Source organism: Pristiophorus japonicus, unplaced genomic scaffold (genome assembly GCF_044704955.1).
Source record: "Pristiophorus japonicus isolate sPriJap1 unplaced genomic scaffold, sPriJap1.hap1 HAP1_SCAFFOLD_288, whole genome shotgun sequence".
NCBI classification, from domain to species: Eukaryota; Metazoa; Chordata; class Chondrichthyes; family Pristiophoridae; genus Pristiophorus; species Pristiophorus japonicus.
This window is the reverse complement of record NW_027252646.1, coordinates 498661-517266: the sequence shown is the minus strand read 5'-3', so window position 1 is coordinate 517266 and position 18606 is coordinate 498661. Positions and strand designations below refer to the sequence as shown.

Below are 18606 nucleotides of genomic sequence, written 5' to 3'. Positions count from 1 at the left end.
CCAACCTGCACCACCATTCAATAAGTTCATGGCTGAACATGCAACTTCAGTATCCCATTCCTGCTTTCTCACCATACCCCTTGATGCCCCGAGTCATAAGAACTTCATCTATTTCCTTTTTTGAATATATTCAGTGAACTTGCCTCAACAACTTTCTGTGGTAGAGAATTCCACAGGTTCACCACTCTCTGGGTGAAGAAGTTTCTCCTCATCTCGGTCCTAAATGGCTTACCCCTTATCCTTAGACTGTGTCCCCTGGTTCTGGACTTCCCCAACATCAGGAACATTCTTTCTGCATCTAACCTGTCAAACCCGTCAGAATTTTAAACGTTTCGATGAGGTCGCCTCTCATTCTTCTGAACTCCAGTGAATACAAGCCCAGTTGATCCAGTCTTTCTTGATAGGTCGGTCCCGCCATCCCGGGATACAGTCTGGTGAACCTTCGCTGCACTCCCTCAATAGCAAGAATGTCCTTCCTCAGGTTAGGAGACCAAAACTGTACACAATACTCCAGGTGTGGCCTCACCAAGGCCCTGTACAACTGTAGCAACACCTCCCTGCCCCTGTACTCAAATCCCCTCGCTATGAAGGCCAACATGCCATTTGCTTTCTTAACCGCCTGCTGTACCTGCATGCCAACCTTCAATGACTGATGTACCATGACACCCAGGTCTCTTTGCACCTCCCCTTTTCCTAATCTGTCACCATTCAAATAATAGTTTGTTTCTCTGTTTTTACCACCAAAGTGGATAACCTCACATTTATCCACATTATACTTCAACTGCCATGCATTTGCCCACTCACCTAACCTATCCAAGTCGCTCTGCAGCCTCATAGCATCCTCCTCGCAGCTCACACTGCCACCCAACTTAGTGTCATCCGCAAATTTGGAGATACTACATTTAATCCCCTCATCTAAATCATTAATGTACAATGTAAACAGTGGGACCCCAGCACAGAACCTTGCGGTACCCCACTAGTCACTGCCTGCCATTCTGAAAAGTACCCATTTACTCCTACTCTTTGCTTCCTGCCTGACAACCAGTTCTCAATCCACGTCAGCACACTACCCCCAATCCCATGTGCTTTAACTTTGCACATTAATCTCTTGTGTGGGACCTTGTCGAAAGCCTTCTGAAAGTCCAAATATACCACATCAACTGGTTCTCTCTTGTCCACTCTACTGGAAACATCCTCAAAAAATTCCAGAAGATTTGTCAAGCATGATTTCCCTTTCACAAATCCATGCTGACTTGGACCTATCGTATCACCTCTTTCCAAATGCACTGCTATGACATCCTTAATAATTGATTCCATCATTTTACCCACTACCGATGTCAGGCTGACCGGACTATAATTCCCTGTTTTCTCTCTCCCTCCTTTTTTAAAAAGTGGGGTTACATTGGCTATCCTCCACTCCATAGGAACTGATCCAGAGTCAATGGAATGTTGGAAAATGACTGTCAATGCATCCACTATTTCCAAGGCCACCTCCTGAAGTACTCTGGGATGCAGTCCATCAGGCCCTGGGGATTTATCGGCCTTCAATCCCATCAGTTTCCCCAACACAATTTCCTGACTAATAAGGATTTCCCTCAGTTCCTCCTCCTTACTAGACCCTCCGACCCCTTTTATATCCGGAAGGTTGTTTGTGTCCTCCTCAGTGAATACCGAACCAAAGTACTTGTTCAATTGGTCCGCCATTTCTTTGTTCCCCGTTATGACTTCCCCTGATTCTGACTGCAGGGGACCTACGTTTGTCTTTACTAACCTTTTTCTCTTTACATATCTATAGAAACTTTTGCAATCCGTCTTAATGTTCCCTGCAAGCTTCTTCTCGTATTCCATTTTCCCTGCCCTAATCAAACCCTTTGTCCTCCTCTGCTGAGTTCTAAATTTCTCCCAGTCCCCGGGTTCGCTGCTATTTCTGGCCAATTTGTATGCCACTTCCTTGGCTTTAATACTATCCCTGATTTCCCTTGATAGCCACGGTTGAGCCACCTTCCCTTTTTTATTATTACGCCAGACAGGAATGTACAATTGTTGTAGTTCATCCATGCGGTCTCTAAATGTCTGCCATTGCCCATCCACAGTCAACCCCCTAAGTATCATTCGCCAATCCATCCCAGCCAATTCACGCCTCATACCTTCAAAGTTACCCTTCTTTAAGTTCTGGACCATGGTCTCTGAATTAACTGTTTCATTCTCCATCCAAATGCAGAATTCCACCATATTATGGTCACTCTTCCCCAACGGACCTCGCACAACGAGATTTCTAATTAATCCTCTCTCATTACACAACACCCAGTCTAAGATGGCCTCCCCGCTAGTTGGTTCCTCGACATATTGGTCTAAAAAACCATCCCTTATGCACTCCAGGAAATCCTCCTCCACCGTATTGCTTTCAGTTTGGTTAACCCAATCTATGTGCATATTAAAGTCACCCATTATAACTGCTGCACCTTTATTGCATGCACCCCTAATTTCCTGTTTGATGCCCTCCCCAACATCACTACTACTGTTTGGAGGTCTGTACACAACTCCCACTAACGTTTTTTGCCCTTTGATGTTCTGCAGCTCTACCCATATAGATTCCACATCATCCAAGCTAATGTCCTTCTGAACTATTGCCTTAATTTGCTCCTTAACCAGCAATGCTACCCCACCTCCTTTTCCTTTTATTCTATCTTTCCTGAATGTTGAATACCCCTGGATGTTGAGTTCCCAGCCCTGATCATCCTGGAGCCACGTCTCCGTAATCCCAATCACATCATATTTGTTAACATCTATTTGCACAGTTAATTCATCCACCTTATTGCGGATACTCCTTGTATTAAGACACAAAGCCTTCAGGCTTGTTTTTTTAACACCCTTTGTCCTTTTAGAATTTTGCTGTACAGTGGCCCTTTTTGTTCTTTGCCTTGGGTTTCTCTGCCCTCCACTTTTCCTCATCTCCTTTCTGTCTTTTGCTTTTGCCTCCTTTTTGATTCCCTCTGTCTCCCTGCATTGGTTCCCATCCCCCTGCCATATTAGTTTAACTCCTCCCCAACAGCACTAGCAAACACTCCCCCTAGGACATTGGTTCCGGTAATTATAAATATTAAACAGCTCTGAGACCGACCCTGGAATTACAGCTCCCCTCTCCTCTTCTCATCCTGGTTTACTCTCTCTCCCACATTAAAAATCTCTCTTTCCCTTCCCCATCATGACCCATTCTGCATCTGTTTTTCACTCATTCTTCTTTCTTATCCTCTCTCCTTCCCATCTCTCCCTCCTTCCCCTCCCTGTTCTCACCACCCCTCTCTCTCCTTCCCCTCCCTCTCTTTCCCCTTCCCCTCTCTCTTTTTCCCTTTCCTCGCTCTCCCCTTCCCCTCTCACACTCCCTCTTTCCCCTCTCTCTCCTCTCTCCCCTTCCCTCTCGACTTTCATTCTCTCGCCACTCCTTCCCCTTCTCTCCCCTTCCCCTCTCTCCCTTTCCCCCTCGAGAGACACACAGAGAGAAAGTGAGCGTGTGTGAGAGAGACAGAGAGAGTGAGAAAGTGTTGTGTGTGCAATAACTCAACAGACAGATTACTGTCAACTCCGAACAGGTACACACCTGGCTCTACTTTATTAGGGCCCAAAGTGATTACATTACAAGATGGCTGGCCTTTTATACCTGGGCCACACACGCGTGTGTACAGCCCAATGACCTCCAACAGTGGCCCCACCTGGTGGCTAGTAACCCCAAGCACACTTTCATGACAGAAAGAGAGAGACAGAGAGACAGAGAGACAGAGAGATTGGGACAGAGTGTGACTGAGTTGCCTTGGGATGTTTTACGACGTGAAAGACCCGATATATCGATGTTGAGAAGTGAATATTGAAGAGACGGAGGCAGGAGTCTGGGGGATGAGACACAATCTGAGCGTTTCACTGACCACTCCTCATTCTTCAAACACACAGCACTAACTGGGGAATGACCCACAGCTCAGAGCAGGTGGCTCCATAGCTCAGGGGTTAGAGCACTGATCTAGTAAACCAGGGGTCGTGGGTTCAAATCTCACTGGGGCTTACTCAAAATTAGCTCAGTATTTAAGTTCACTGTCAATTAACAAGGGCTTCAATTATAGATATTAACAACTCTGAGACTGACCCTCAAACAACAGGCCTCTGTCTTGCTGACACTCTCTCTCACTTTCCCAATCTCTCTCTGCTTTCCAGGTCATGACCTGTTCTGCATTTTTTTTTCCTGCAATCTCACTTTCTCCATCTCTCTCCCCTTTCCATCTCTCTCCCCTTTCCCTCTCTCTCCCCTTCCGCTCCCTACCCTCTCTCCTCTCTCTCCCTCTTTTGCCTTTCTTTTCAGATTCTCCACTGCTCCCTCTCTCTTCCCTTCCTTTCTCTCTCCCCTGCCTCCTCCCTCTCTCGACTTCCAATCTCTCTCCCCTCCCCCACTCGCTCTCTCCCAATCCGCTCTCTCCCATTCCCCTCTGGCTGACTCCTTCCCCCTCTCTCTCCCATTCCCTCTCCCACTCATTCCCCTCTCTCCCCCCTTTTACAACCTCCAAGAACCACTCTCTCTCACAGAGCCGACACAGACACGATGGGCCGAATGGCCCTCCTTGTGTGCTGTAAGATTCTGTCAATGTTCAGGGATGAATCACCGAGAATGATTATTCGGGCCCCATCTCCTTGTTAACAATAGTAAGATGTTAACAGGAGCTGGTGTTACAGGTGGCTCCATAGCTCAGCGGTTAGAGCACTGGTCTTGTAAACCAGGGGTCGTGAGTTCAAATCTCACTGGGGCCTACTCAATTTTGGCTTCTGTTACTGAATTGACCGTCAATCGGTGACAGGCCGACACCATCAACAGGAACCGCTCACTCCGCACTTTACAATCTGCCCACAGCACATTCACTTCCCACTCCCAGTCTGTATCCCACCTTTTCCACATCCAGTCTCAGAGACACCGATATATCATCGACTCATAGAAGCTTACAGCAGGGAAGGAGACCATTTCGGCCCATCGTGTCTGCACCAGCCGACCAAGAGCTATCTGCTGGGCAGGGCCACACAGTCCGCATGTCCCAGACACGAGACTCCCAAAGCAAGCGCTCTACTCGGAACTCCTTCACGGCAAGCGAGCCAAAGGTGGGCAGAGGAAACGTTACAAGGAACACCCTCAAAGCCTCCCTGATAAATTGCAACATTCCCACCGACACCTGGGAGTCCCTGGCCAAAGACCAGTCTCCCCTTCCATTTCTCTCACTCCTTCCCCACTCTCTACCCTTCCCCTCTCTCTCCCTCCTTCCACTCTCTCTTTTCCCTTCCCCTCTCTTTCCTGCTCCTTCCCCTGTCTTTCAGAGAGCAGGTGGCTCCATAGCTCAGGGGTTAGTGCACTGGTCTTGTAAGCCAGGGGTCGTGAGTTCAAATCTCACTGGGGTCTAATTTTAGTATTTAGATAACTGTTTCTCATTCCTCCCACTCTCTTCCCCCTAAAAGGATGCAAAATTCACAAGAATCTCCTCACAGTGTTTGGGCTCATTCGAAAGGATATTTAATTTTGGACTATTGATCGGAAAGTTTGCAACCCTAAAGTGCTGATGGAAGAAACTGCGAACTTGAGTAGAATTTTGGACTATTTAAAGACAAATTCAAGGCTGTGAGCGGGCCCAAAGAACGAACAGGAGACAACTTGATTATTGAGTCTGTCTGGGTGTTGGGACTAACATAACTTGTCTGGAGAAATGGGTATTCGAGAATCCTTCTCCACAAGAGATATTAACATTGCAACAAATAACCCAGAGATAGCCAACCATCAACCTGAATCTGGAAAACCATTTCAGCATATACATCACAAAGAGGCCCAATACAGCCTGTATGCGAAAAACTAAGCACAAAAGGACATTGCGATTACCAAACTAATATTTCCATCAGGAAACAGTTTATCGAACATCAACCCACCCAAAACATATTAACTTTTAACGAGCCCGCCAAAATATTACAAAGAGGAGTCAAGCCCGCCAAATTCAATCAAAGAATCCTGGACTGATTTGGCACGAAGATTAGAACCACTCAAACCGTATAACTGGCCCCTGTTTTAACAGAGGGTGTGACATATTTTGCCAAACAACCGAGACCACGCTTGTGTCATCAAGAAGGGAGAGAAACCAACGCGACCGTTGTAAACTAAATTCTCCAGCCTCGAAGTCCTGAAGTCCTGAAGGAAGAACATCACCATCGCGGCAACAACTGACCACAGCCAACGTGGTATCAATGAAAAACCACCGCGATCGACCAAACTCCAAATAAACTCCAACTGGAAGAAACCGAAGAATCGAAAGTTTCCAGTCTACAATCTAAGGCCTGACTACCAACAGGTGAAAACATTACCTAAAGAGACTTTGAACCTATTTCTAACGAAGAAAACCGGGCACTTACCCCATAGATCCAAAACGTGCTTTACCGCATCAGTGGACTCAACCCAACTGAAGATTGTGCAGCTAGAAGTCTTCTCCGACGTTCGGGGTACGGCAAGCAGAACCTACACAATTCAAGGAACCCCGAAACCGTGAACTACCGCTAACTGACCAGAAAGGATTGGTAAGCATAGTCCCTGCCTGCCCTGGAGTCTAACCTAGCTAGGATTAGGTATGGGGAGGTGGGAGGTGTAATTATACCATACACCCCCTTTGAATGTGTAATGTATTGTTCTTTATTCAAGTGGTTATAAGTTTTGACATTGTATTTTCTTGTCTTTAATAAAATCAAAGTTCTTTTGCACCAAACCAGTGACCTTTGCACTTTGTCACACCCCCCCCAAATAAATCCAGAGTTTAGAACCCAAGGGAGTGGGAGCGATTCGAACTGCTCAAGTAGGTCAGAGGTGAACCTGACCCCCGGGACCACCACCACACCCTTACACACCCGTCTCTCGCTTTTCCCTTTCCTTTCAGGTTCTCCCCCTCTCTGCCCTCCCCCTCTCTCTCTCACTCCTTCCCCGTCTCTCCCCGTAACATCTCTCTCCCCTTCCTCCCTCTCTCTCCCTTGCCTCTCCATCTTCCTCCCTGTCTCCCCATCCCCTTCCCCTCCCACTCTTTCCCCTCCCCCTCTCACTCCCGCTCCTTCCCCTCTCTCCCCGCCATTCCACACTCTCTCTCTCCCCTTCCCCTTCCTCTCTCTCCCTTTCTCCGCTCTCTCTCACCCCTTCCCTCACTTTTTTCCCTCCATTCAGGTTGTCTCCCTCACTGCCCTCACCCTCTGTCTCTCATTCCTTCCTCCTCTCTCTCCCCTTCCCTCACTCACTTCCACCTTTTCCCTCCCTCCTTTCTCTCTCTTTTCCCTTTCCTTTCAGATTCTCTCCCTCTCTCTCCCCTTCCCCTCTCTGCCCTCCCCCTCTCTCTCTCATTCCTTCCCCCTCTCTCCCCTTAACATCTCTTTCCCCATCCTCTCTCTCCCCTGCCCCTCCTAGTCTCCTCTTCCCCCCTCTCTCTCACTCCTTCCCCACTCTCTATTTTGCCCTGTCTCCCCCTCCCCTTCCCCTCCCACTCTCTCCCCTCTCCCTCTCTTCCACTCATTCAGCTCTCTTTACCCACTCACTCTCTCTCTCCATTCCCTCCCTCTCTTTCCCCACCTTCCTCTCTTCCTCGCTGTCTCCTCTTCCCCGTCTCTCTCTCACTCCTTCCCCTCACTCTCCCCTTCCCTCTCTCTCACTCCCTCCCCTCACTCTCCCCTTCCCTCTCTCTCACTCCCTCCCCTCACTCTCCCCTTCCCTCTCTCTCACTCCTTCCCCTCACTCTCCCCTTTCCTTTCTCTCAATCCTTCCCCTCACTCTCCCCTTCCCCTCTCTTCCTCTAATAGAGCCCCACCTAGTGGACTATCGATGTAATAACAATGACTGACACGCTCCTCTCTCTCTCCTTCTCTCTCTCTCTCTCTCCCCTTCCCACTCTCACTCTCTCCTTCCCTCTCCCTGCCCCTTTCCCCTGCTATCTCCCCTTCTCCACTCTCCGCTCCTCTCTCTCCACTCACTCCTCAATCTCTCTCCTCCCTCTCTCTCTCTCTCCCCCCTTTCCCTTCTGACTTTCCCCTTCCCCCTCTCGAACCCCTTCTGGTTCGAGAGACAGTGAGCGACAGAGAGAAAGTGATAGAGAGACAGAGGGAGTGAGAAAGAGAGAGACAGAGAGACAGAGAGATTGAGGCAGAGTGTGACTGAGTTGCCTTGGGATGTTTTACTACGTGAAAGACCCGATATATCGATGTTGAGAAGTGAATATTGAAGAGACGGAGGCAGGAGTCTGGGGGATGAGACACAATCTGAGCGTTTCACTGACCCCTCCTCATTCTTCAAATGAAAAAACTGGCTCCTCTTCACCTGGCCAGGCTGTGGGTTCATTGTTCAGCTTCCCGTCTGAGACTGGAGATGGGAAGTGTTTTCGCGTTCGAGTGGCTTTCTAATCTGGTCACTGGCTTCACGTGAACGGGTGCCTCAGGTTCCTGAGCCCCTTTGTCAGTGGCCCCCCCCTTCCTTTTGCTGGGACTGGCGGGTGAACCTTTACATCCTGGGTTTTGTCACAGACAGCCGCCATGTGGTCTCCAGAGTTTTAACAAACCAGCGTTTTCACGTACCTGCACAGGGAGATCCCATCACAGGGAAAATACCCTCAGAGACAAACCCTACAAAGTCCACGCAATATTCTCGACTGAGTCCATTCTTTAACCAGAGACTTTGCGATCTCTTCACTCTCTCTCCCCTTCCCATCTCTCCCTTTCCCCTCTCTCTCCCCTTCCTTTCTCTCTGCCCTGCCTCCTTCCTCTCTCCCCTTCCCCACTCTCTCTCTCACTCCTTCCCTCTCTCTCCCCTTCCGCTCTCTCCCTTTCCCCTCTCTCTCCCCTTCCTTTCTCTCTGCCCTGCCTCCTTCCTCTCTCCCCTTCCCCACTCTCTCTCTCACCCCTTCCCTCTCTCTCCCCTTCCCCTCTCTCCCCTTCCATCCCTTATTCCCCCCTTCCCCACTCTCTCTCTCAACTTCCCCCTCTTTCTCATTCCTTCCCGCTCTCTCTCTCTCCTTCCACTCTCTCTTTTCCCTTCCCCTCTCTTTCCTGCTCCTTCCCCTGTCGTTCCCAGCACAGGTGGCACCATAGCTCAGGGGTTAGAGCACTGATCTTGTAAACCAGAGATCCTGAGTTCAAATTTCCCAGGAACTGACTCTAAATTAGCTCAGTATTTAAATTCACTCTCAATTAACTTCAAGCCTGTCTCTCCCCTTCCAAATATCACACATTCTACTCTGCTCTTTCTTTTCAGATTCTCCCCTGCTCCCTCTCTCTTACCTTCCTTTCTCTCTCCCCTGCCTCCTCCCTCTCTCGACTTCCCATCTCTCTCCCCTCCCCCTCTCGCTCTCTCCCATTCCCCTCTGGCTGATTCCTTCCCCTTCCCTCTCCCACTCATTCCCCTCTCTCACGCCTTTTACAACTTCCAAGCTCTAATCTCTCTCACAGAGCCGACACAGACACGATGGGCCGAATGGCCCTCCTTGTGTGCTGTAAGATTCTGTCAATGTTCAGGGATGAATCACAGAGAATGATTATTCGGGCCCCACCTCCTTGTTAACAATAGTAAGATGTAAACAGGAGCTGGTGTTACAGGTGGCTCCATAGCTCAGGGGTTAGAGCACTGGTCTTGTAAACCAGGGGTTGTGGGTTCAAATCTCACTGACCTACTCAAAATTAGTTCAGCATTTAAATTCACCATCAATTAACAAGAGGTTTAAATTATAAATAGTAAACAGCTCTGAGACTGACCCTAGAACAACAGGATCTTCTCGACTCTCTGTCCCTTTCCAAATCTCTCTCTATTCCCCATCAAGACCCGTTCTACATCTTTTTTCCCCATCGCTCACACATTCCCCTCTCCCCCCTTCCCCCTCCCTCGCCTTGTCCTCTTTCCTTCCCCTCTCTCTCACTCCTTCCCGTCTCTCTCACTCCTTCCCCTCTCTCTCCCCTTCCCCTCCCTCTCACTCCTTCCCCCTCTCTCCCCTTCCCCACTCTCTCCCTCCTTCCACTCTCTCTTTTCCCTTCCCATCTCTTTCCTGCTCCTTCCCCTGTCTAGTTCAAAGCAGGTAGCTCCATAGCTCAGGGGTTAGAGCACTGGTCTAAATAAACCAGGGGTCGTGAGTTCAAATCTCACTAGAGCCTACTCAAAATGAGCTCAGTATTTAAGTTCACTGTCAATTAACAAGGGCTTAAATTATAAATATTAAACAGCTCTGAGACCGACCCTTGAAGAACAGGCTTCTCTCTCCCCTTCCAAACCTCTCTCTTCCTTCCCCATCACATTCCGTTCTGCATCTTTTTACCCTCTCTCCCGCTATCTCTCTTTCCCTGTCTCTCACTCCTTCCCCTCTCTCCCCTCACTCTCTATCCTTTCACCTATCTCGCCCCTTCTGCTCTCTCCTTGCTGATCTTTCTCCTCTTCCCCCTCTCTCTCAGCTTCCCCCTCTCTCCCTCTCCTTCCCCCCTCGCTCACAATTCTGCTCTCTCTCCCCTTCCCCTCTCGCTCACTCCTTTCTCTCTCCCTTTTCATTTTCTCCCCTCCTCGCTCTATCTTCCCTCTACTTCTCCCTCCCCTCACCTGTCTCCACTCCCCTCCCTTCTGACTTTCTCTCCTTCCCTCGCTCTCGCTCTCCCCTTTCCCATCAGACTCTCCCCCTCTCCATCTCAACAATTCTCCCCTTCTCCCTCTCTCCCCTTCCTCCGCTCTACACAGAAAGAGAGAGACAGTGAGAGAGAGAGAGAGAGAGAGAGAGAGAGACAGAGAGATTGGGGCAGAGTGTGACTGAGTTGCCTTGGGATGTTTTACTACGTGAAAGACCCGATATATCGATGTTGAGAAGCGAATATTGAAGAGACGGAGGCAGGAGTCTGGGGGATGAGACACAATCTGAGTGTTTCACTGACCCCTCCTCATTCTTCAAACACACAGCACTAACTGGGGAATGACCCACAACCCAGAGCAGGTGGTTCCATAGCTCAGGGGTTAGAGCACTGGTCTAGTAAACCAGAGGTTGTGGGTTCAAATCTCACTGGGGCCTGCTCAAAATTAACTCAGTATTTAAATTAGCAAGGGCTTTAATTGTAAATATGGGTCAAATACTTTATTTAGATGGAGAGTGACAGAGTTAATTCAGAGATGAGGGCCTTGAAGTTCAGGAAAGATAACTTTGATGGTGTGAGATGTGAATAGGCTGGCCAGTGATCCTTGAAGGGTTGATGTTGGATTGACAATGGCAAACATTGAAAGATCACATGGATGAACTCCAACAATTACACATCCCTGTCTGGAGTAAAAATATAATGGGGAATGTGGCTTACAAGGGAAATGAAGGATAGTGTTAAATCCAAGGAAGAGGCATATAAATTGGCCAGAAAAAGCAGCAAACCTGAGGACTGGGAGAATTTTGTAATACAGCAGAGGAGGACAAAGGGTTCAATCAGGAGGGGGGAAAATAGAGTATGAGAGGAAGCTTGCAGGATCAGGAGAGGGGAAAATAGAGAACGAGAGGAAGCGAGCAGGAAACATAAAAACTGACTGCAAAAGCTTCTAAAAAGATTAGTGACGACAAACATAGATCCCTTGCAGTCAGATTCAGGTGAATTTATAATGGGGAACAAAGAAATGGCGGACCAGTTAAACAAATACTTTGGTTCTGTCTTCACGAAGGAAGACACAAATAAGTTTCCGGAAGTACAAGGGGACTGAGGGTCCAGTGAGAAGGGGGAACTGAAGGATATCCGTATTAGGTGGGAACTTGTGTTCGGGAAATTGATGGGATTGAAGGCTGATAAATCCCCAGGGCCTGATAGTCTGCATCCTGGAGTACTTAAGGAAGTGGCCCTCAAAATAGTGGATGCATTGGTGATCATTTTCCAACAGTCTATCGACTCTGGATCAGTTCCTATGGACTGGAGGGTAACTAATGTTATGCCGCTGTTTAAAAAAGGAGGGAGAGAGAAAGCGGGTAATTAAAGACCAGTTAGCCTGACATCGGTAGTGGGGAAAATGATGGAATCAATTATTAAACATGAAAAAGCAGCACATTTGGAAAGCAGTGACAGGATCGATCCAAGTCAGCATGGGTTTATGAAAGGGAAATCATGCCAGACAAATCTTCTCGAATTTTTTGAGGATGTAACTCGTAGAGTGGACAAGGGAGAACCAGTGGATGTGGTGTATTTGGACTTTCAAAAGGCTTTTGACAAGGTCCCACACAAGAGATTGGTGTGCAAAATTAAAGCACATGGTATTGGGGGTAATGTACTGACGTGGATAGAGAACTGGTTGGCAGACAGGAAGCAAAGAATCGGGATAAATGGGTCGTTTTCAGAATGGCAGGCAGTGACTAGTGGGGTGCCGCAGGGCTCAGTGCTGGGACCCCAGCTATTTACAATATACATTAATGATTTGGATGAGGGAATTGAGTGTAATATCTCCAACTGGGTGGCAGTGTGAGCTGTGGGGAGGACACTAAAAGTGTGTTGGGTGACTTGGACAGGTTAGGTGTGTGGGCAAATGCATGGCAGATGCAGTATAATGTGGATAAATGTGAGGTTATCCACTTCGGTGGCAAAAACATGAAGGCGAATATTATCTGAATGGCGGCAGATTAGGAAAAGGGGAGGTGCAACGAGACCTGGGTGTCATGGTACATCAGTCATTGAAAGTTGGCATGCAGGTACAGCATTTTTCTCTGCCCTCCCCATCACTGTTATGTTCAGAATAAATCCACGGGACCGTATCGTAAGCTGAAACTATTGTGACCTTGGTCTCTTTATTGAGACCCCAGAGTGGGGAAGCAGCATGGTGGATCACCTTATGTACCTGCTTGTCCCAGGGTTCACAAGTGACCCTTAGGCCTCCCACAGGTGTGCCCCCTAGTGGCAAGTCTGACATATTGGTGAGGTTCAGGTGCATACATAACATCACTCCCCCCCCGCCCCCTCCAAAGGCTTATGTACCAGTTATTTGCAAGTTGAGGCGATATGACGCCCTGTGTCCCCGGGTCGATCACCTGATTTGAATTCCTGGCCTGGGTGAGTTGGTCGGAACGTTGCTGCCCGGCCGAGTGCCTGGTGTGATGGGACAGACGTGGCCAGGTCCTTTCACAATGGTGGCCTGCTTATCGATAGTTTGCAGTCTGGTCTGGTCCAAACGCTTTCTGCGTTTGCTCAGTACATGGTTTCACAACCAAACACTCCATTTTCATCACACACACACACACACTCCATTCCCCTCTTTGTCTCACACAGTGCTCTCGGCCCCATCTGGGGGCCCTGAATATTGTCCACGTCACTTATTCTGATGTGGTGTGGAGGGGGCCGTACGATCGTGGTGCATTCTCTGCTGATAGCAGGCGGAAGGTTCGGTCCTGAGCGACTCTGTCCGGTGACTGCGTAGCAACCCGGGACAGCCGGGGTCTGTAGGGAGTCTACCGCGACACGTGTGGTGCTCGGCTTGGTGATCTGGGCTGCCCGCTGCGGACTATTGTCGCTGACCCTAAGGCCTGGAGAGCCCAGGATGGGCCGATACGGCCCTGAGACTTTCAGTGGTAGCGGGAGGCCGTGTGGTCCCCCGTGGATCCTGGGACGTAGTACGGAGGTTCCCGCACCACCGACTGTGTGTAGCCTCCCTGCCTTTCTTTGTAACACGATGCAGGGTTTGCCCCACAGTGGGGGGGGCAATCTGATGGGGTGAGCATTACGTCTTTGCGACGGATAAGCTGCAACACTCCCGTCTGGCGGTTCGCCGTGAGCAGGCGGTAATGTGATAACACATCACTTGCTACAAGTACTTTGTCAGATACATATACGACCGGTTGTTGTTTGCCCGCTACTTTGGCTTGTTTTAACGTACCCCCGACCCCATATGATAGTACACCATTGGCCGCGAAAGAACGCTCACATGGGTTCCACAGTGCAAACAACTTATTGGAACATAGTGGGTTCCTGGCCTTCTCAGCGGCCCCCCCCTTTACCTTTGCCCCAAACCCAGTGGCCTTCCTCGCTGGCCAACACATGCCTCTGTTCCGTTGCGGCCACATCCCGTGGTCTGGACGTTTCTCTCGACCCGTGATCTGGACGCTTCTCTCGACTGCCGCCATCTTCCTCCCCAGGGATTTCCGCCTCTGGCGTCGGGAAGACACATTCGGATGGTTTCGGCCGGAGCCCCACTCCGCTTGGTCGACCTGGAGCCTCTTCCGTCGCCGCCAAGAGGTCGTCGGCTTCGGGTGCTGGGTACCCCCGTCTGTAACCGCTGCTCGGTTGATCTTCGCCTCCTGGTGGTCGCGATGAGCGGCCTGTGCCTCGGGGGTCTGCAAATGGATCTGCACCTCTCCCCCCTTCCCCCTCTCTCTCTCCCCTTCCCCCTCTCCCCCCTTACCCCTCTCTCTCCCCCCTTCTCCCTCTCTCCCCTTCCCCCTCTCTCCCCTTCCCCCCCTCTCCCCTTCTCCCTCTCTCTCTCCCCTCCCCCCACTCTCCTCTCACTCCTTCAGGAGCAGGCCATTGGGAAAAGCATAATTCGGTCAGGCAGAGTCAGCATGGATTTATGAAGGGGAAGTCATGTTTGACTAAGTTGCTGGAATTCTTTGAGGATGTAACCAACAGGGTGGATAAAGGGGAACTCATTTTAAGAGTGGAAGCAAGTCTTCCTCGATTCCGAGGGACTGCCTCTTGCAATGTCTGTCAGCTTGTAATGTTTGTAGCTCCACATTGAGGATGTGGACGTATTGTGTACTGCAAGTGCAGAGTTAATAATAAACAGAATTCAGCGGGTTTCCGGAGACTTCCGAGAGAGCTGCGCGCCATGTTAGGAAGCTGTGTGTGCTGTGCCCTGTGAATATATCACACCGATGCTGATGATGTTAGAGACAAAGAGTGAGAGAGAAAGAGAAAGTCAGGTTGAGAGATTGAGTGAGAAGGAAAAAGAGTAAGGGAGAGGCAGAATCCCATTTGGCCCATCGTATCCACACCGGCCGGCCAAGAGCAACCCAGCCTCATCCCACTTTCCAGCTCGAGGTCTGTGGGTTGCAGCACTTCAAGTTCTTTTTCAATATGGTCATCTTTTAACGTGGACAAAAAGGTTCCAGGGTCAGTCTGGGAGCTGTTTAATATTTATAGTTAAAGCTCCTGTTAATTGACAATGAATTTAAATTATGATGCAATTTTGAGTCGGCCCCAGTGAGATTTGAACCCACGACCCCTGGTTTACTCGACCAGTGCTCTAACCCCTGAGCTATGGGTCATTCCCCAGTTAGTGCTGTGTGTTTGAAGAATGAGGAGGGGTCAGTGAAACGCTCAGATTGTGTCTCATCCCCCAGACTCCTGCCTCCGTCTCTTCAATATTCGCTTCTCAACATCGATATATCTTTCACGGAGTAAAACATCCCAAGGCAACTCAGTCACACTCTGTCCCAATCTCTCCGTCTCTCTGTCTCTCTGTCTCTCTCACTCCTGCTCCTATTTCTTGTGTTGTTATGATTGTTCAGGGATGAATCACCCAGTCTCAGAGCCACCCGTATATAACCCGATATTTCACACTTCCTGCTTTATTCCCAGGATGTGATGAAGGGGAAAATGAACCAGTTGGGGTTTTTACCCATAATGCATCCCTCAGCGATGTGTTTGACCCCTGATAGATAGATGGATAGATAGATAGATAGATAGATCGATAGACAGACAGATAGATAGATAGACAGATAGATAGACAGATCGATAGATAGATAGAGAGATAGATAGATAGATAGATAGATAGATAGACAGACAGATAGATAGATAGACAGATAGATAGACAGATAGATAGATAGATAGAGAGATAGATAGATAGATAGATAGATAGATCGATAGACAGACAGAAAGATAGATAGACAGATAGATAGACAGATAGATAGATAGATAGAGAGATAGATAGATAGATAGATAGATAGACAGATAGATAGATAGACAGACAGACAGAGAGATAGATAGATAGACAGATAGACAGACAGACAGATAGATAGACAGATAGATAGATAGATAGATAGATCGATAGATAGATAGACAGACAGACAGACAGATAGAACAAAACAGAGATTGATACACAGCACTAACTGGGGAATGACCCACATGCCAAAACAGGTAGCTCCAAAGCTCAGGGGTTAAAGCCCTGGTTTGGTAAACCAGGGATTGTGAGTTTAAATCTCAGTGGGGCCTACTCAAAATTAGCTCAGTATTTAAACTCACTGTCAATTAACAAGAGTCTTAATAATAAATATTAAACAGCTCTGCAACCAACCCAGAAACAACAGACTCCTATTTGCCCCCTTCACCAATCTTTCTCACTCCTTTATTCTTCTCTCCATCTCTCCGCTTCTGCCTTTCCCTTCATTCTCACTTTCTATTTCCCCCCCTCTCATTGCCAGTCGCTCTGTCTCTCTCTCTGCCCTTTTCGTCTCTCTCTCTCTCTTTCTGTCTCTCTCTGTCTCTGCCATTCGGCCCCTCGAGCCTGTTAGAGAGGGTGCAGAAAATATTTACCAGCATTTGTAGGATCTTGCGGAGACATCGTTGGTGGTATTTCTCCAGCGACTTGAGCTGTCCACTGTACATGGTCCATGTCTCTGAGCCATACAGGAGGGCGGCTATTACTACAGCCCTGTAGACCATGAGCTGGGTGGTAGGTTTGAGGGCCTGGTCTTCAAACACTCTTTTCCTCAGGCGGCCGAAGGCTGCACTGACGCACTGGAGGCGGTGTTGGATCTGGTGGTCAATGTCTGCCCTTGTTGATAGGAGGCTCCCGAGGTATGGGGAAAGGTCCACGTTGTCCAGGGCCACGCGTGGATCTTGATGACTGGGGGGCAGTGCTGTGCGGCGAGGACAGTCTGGTGGAGGACCTTTGTCTCACGGATGTTTAGTGTAAGGCCCGAGCTCTCGTACGCCTCAGTAAATACGTTGACTATATCCTGGAGTTCAGCCTCTGAATGTGCGCAGATTCAGGCGTCGTCCGCGTACTGTAGCTCGACGACAGAGGTTGTGGTGGTCTTGGTGATCATCGATTCCATTCATGCTGCTTCAAAGGATACGTTTGCAAGGGCTGTGTACCAATGGGACACCTCCAACGTATGTGCAGGCGAGCTGCAAACCCTGCTAATCCTGCAAACCATCATGTTGCAGAGGAGGACAGATCCACGGTGGAACACGATGAACCAGGGCCTCAGACCGAGGAGGCAGAGGCTCCAAATCTTTCTCTGCCCTCCCCATCTACACAACCTGTTCTACATTTTTATCTTGTTTTCCCCATCTCTCACTCATTCCCCTCTCTCACCCTCTGCCTTCTCCCCTTTCTCCTCCCTCTCTCTCTCCCCTTCCCGCTCTTACACACTCGTTACCCTCTCTCTCGCTCCTTCCCCCCTCTCTCTCACTCCTTCACTTTTCTCTCTCCCTTTCCTCTCTCCTCTTCTCGTCTCTCTTACACACTCTCTCCCCTTCCAAATTCCTCTCTCCCTTCCCCATCACGACCCGTTCTACATCTTTTTACCCCTCTCTCCCTTTCCCGCTATCTCGTTTTCCCCGTCTCTCACTCATTCCCCTCTCCCTCCTTCCCCTTCCCTCACCTCACCCTCTCTCCTTCCCCCTCTCTCCCCTTCCCTCACTCACACCTTCCCCACTCGCTCCCCCTTCCACTCTCTCTCTCTCCCCGTCCCCTCCCTCTATCTCTTCTTTCCCTCCCTCTATTTCCCCTTTCCCTCTCTCTTCCTCCCTCTCTCTCCCCTTCCCCACTCTCTCCCCTTCTCCTCCCTCTCTTTCCCCTCCCCTCTCTCTCCCCTTTCCCTCTCTCTTCCTCCCTCTCTCACTCCTTCCCCACTCTTTCCCCTTCCCCCTCTCTCTCACTCCTTCCCCACTCTCTCTCCTTCCCCACTCTCTCCCCTTCCTCCTCTCTCTCACTCCTTCTGTTATGTATGTAAACCTGTAATTACCATGTCTAACCACCAGAGGGCTTATCCCCCGGAGTCCAAAGGGAGCCCACAATCCCTTGGGAGCACCTGTATATAAGGAGGCCACACAGGCTGGAGAGGCACTCTGAGATCTGCACTAAAGGACTACGGTCACACTTACTTTGAGCTTGCAGCATCTAGTCTGACACTTTTTTCAAGACATAACAACAGGCGACGAGGTACAGATGACGAACCCCAATGCAACAATGCGGAGAACTGTGAGCATCCTGGAGAAATTTTCGGAGGGAGATGATTGGGAAACCTTCGTGGAACGACTTGAGCAATACTTTGTGGCCAACGAGCTGGAAGAAGAAACGAACACTGCCAAACCAAGGGTGATCCTCCTCACCGTTTGTGGGCCATCAACATATGGCCTCATGACAATCCTGCTCGCTCCAACGAAACCCACAGACAAGTCGTACAATGAGTTGTGCACACTGGTCCGGGAGCATCGGAACCCGAAGGAAAGTGTTCTGATGGCGAGGTATCGGTTCTACACGTACAAGAGGTCTGAAGGCCAGGAAGTGGCAAGTTATGTCACCGAGCTAAGGCGCCTTTGCAGGACAGTGCGAAATTGAAGGACACTTGGACCATATGCTCAGGG

General features: G+C 49.4%; 4 non-coding genes across 4 annotated transcripts; all 4 read left to right on the top strand.

Moving 5' to 3' along the window:
- The first annotated feature begins 3981 nt into the window (after positions 1-3981).
- On the top strand, positions 3982-4054 carry trnat-agu (transfer RNA threonine (anticodon AGU)). Its single transcript has one exon. It is a non-coding gene; the product is annotated as a tRNA-Thr (tRNA).
- Positions 4055-4718: 664 nt separating this feature from the next.
- trnat-ugu (transfer RNA threonine (anticodon UGU)) lies at positions 4719-4791 on the top strand. Its single transcript has one exon. It is a non-coding gene; the product is annotated as a tRNA-Thr (tRNA).
- A 564-nt stretch (positions 4792-5355) lies between these two features.
- Positions 5356-5428, top strand: trnat-ugu (transfer RNA threonine (anticodon UGU)). Its single transcript has one exon. It is a non-coding gene; the product is annotated as a tRNA-Thr (tRNA).
- Positions 5429-10999: 5571 nt separating this feature from the next.
- trnat-agu (transfer RNA threonine (anticodon AGU)) lies at positions 11000-11072 on the top strand. The gene has a single exon. It is a non-coding gene; the product is annotated as a tRNA-Thr (tRNA).
- The last annotated feature ends 7534 nt before the right edge of the window (positions 11073-18606 follow it).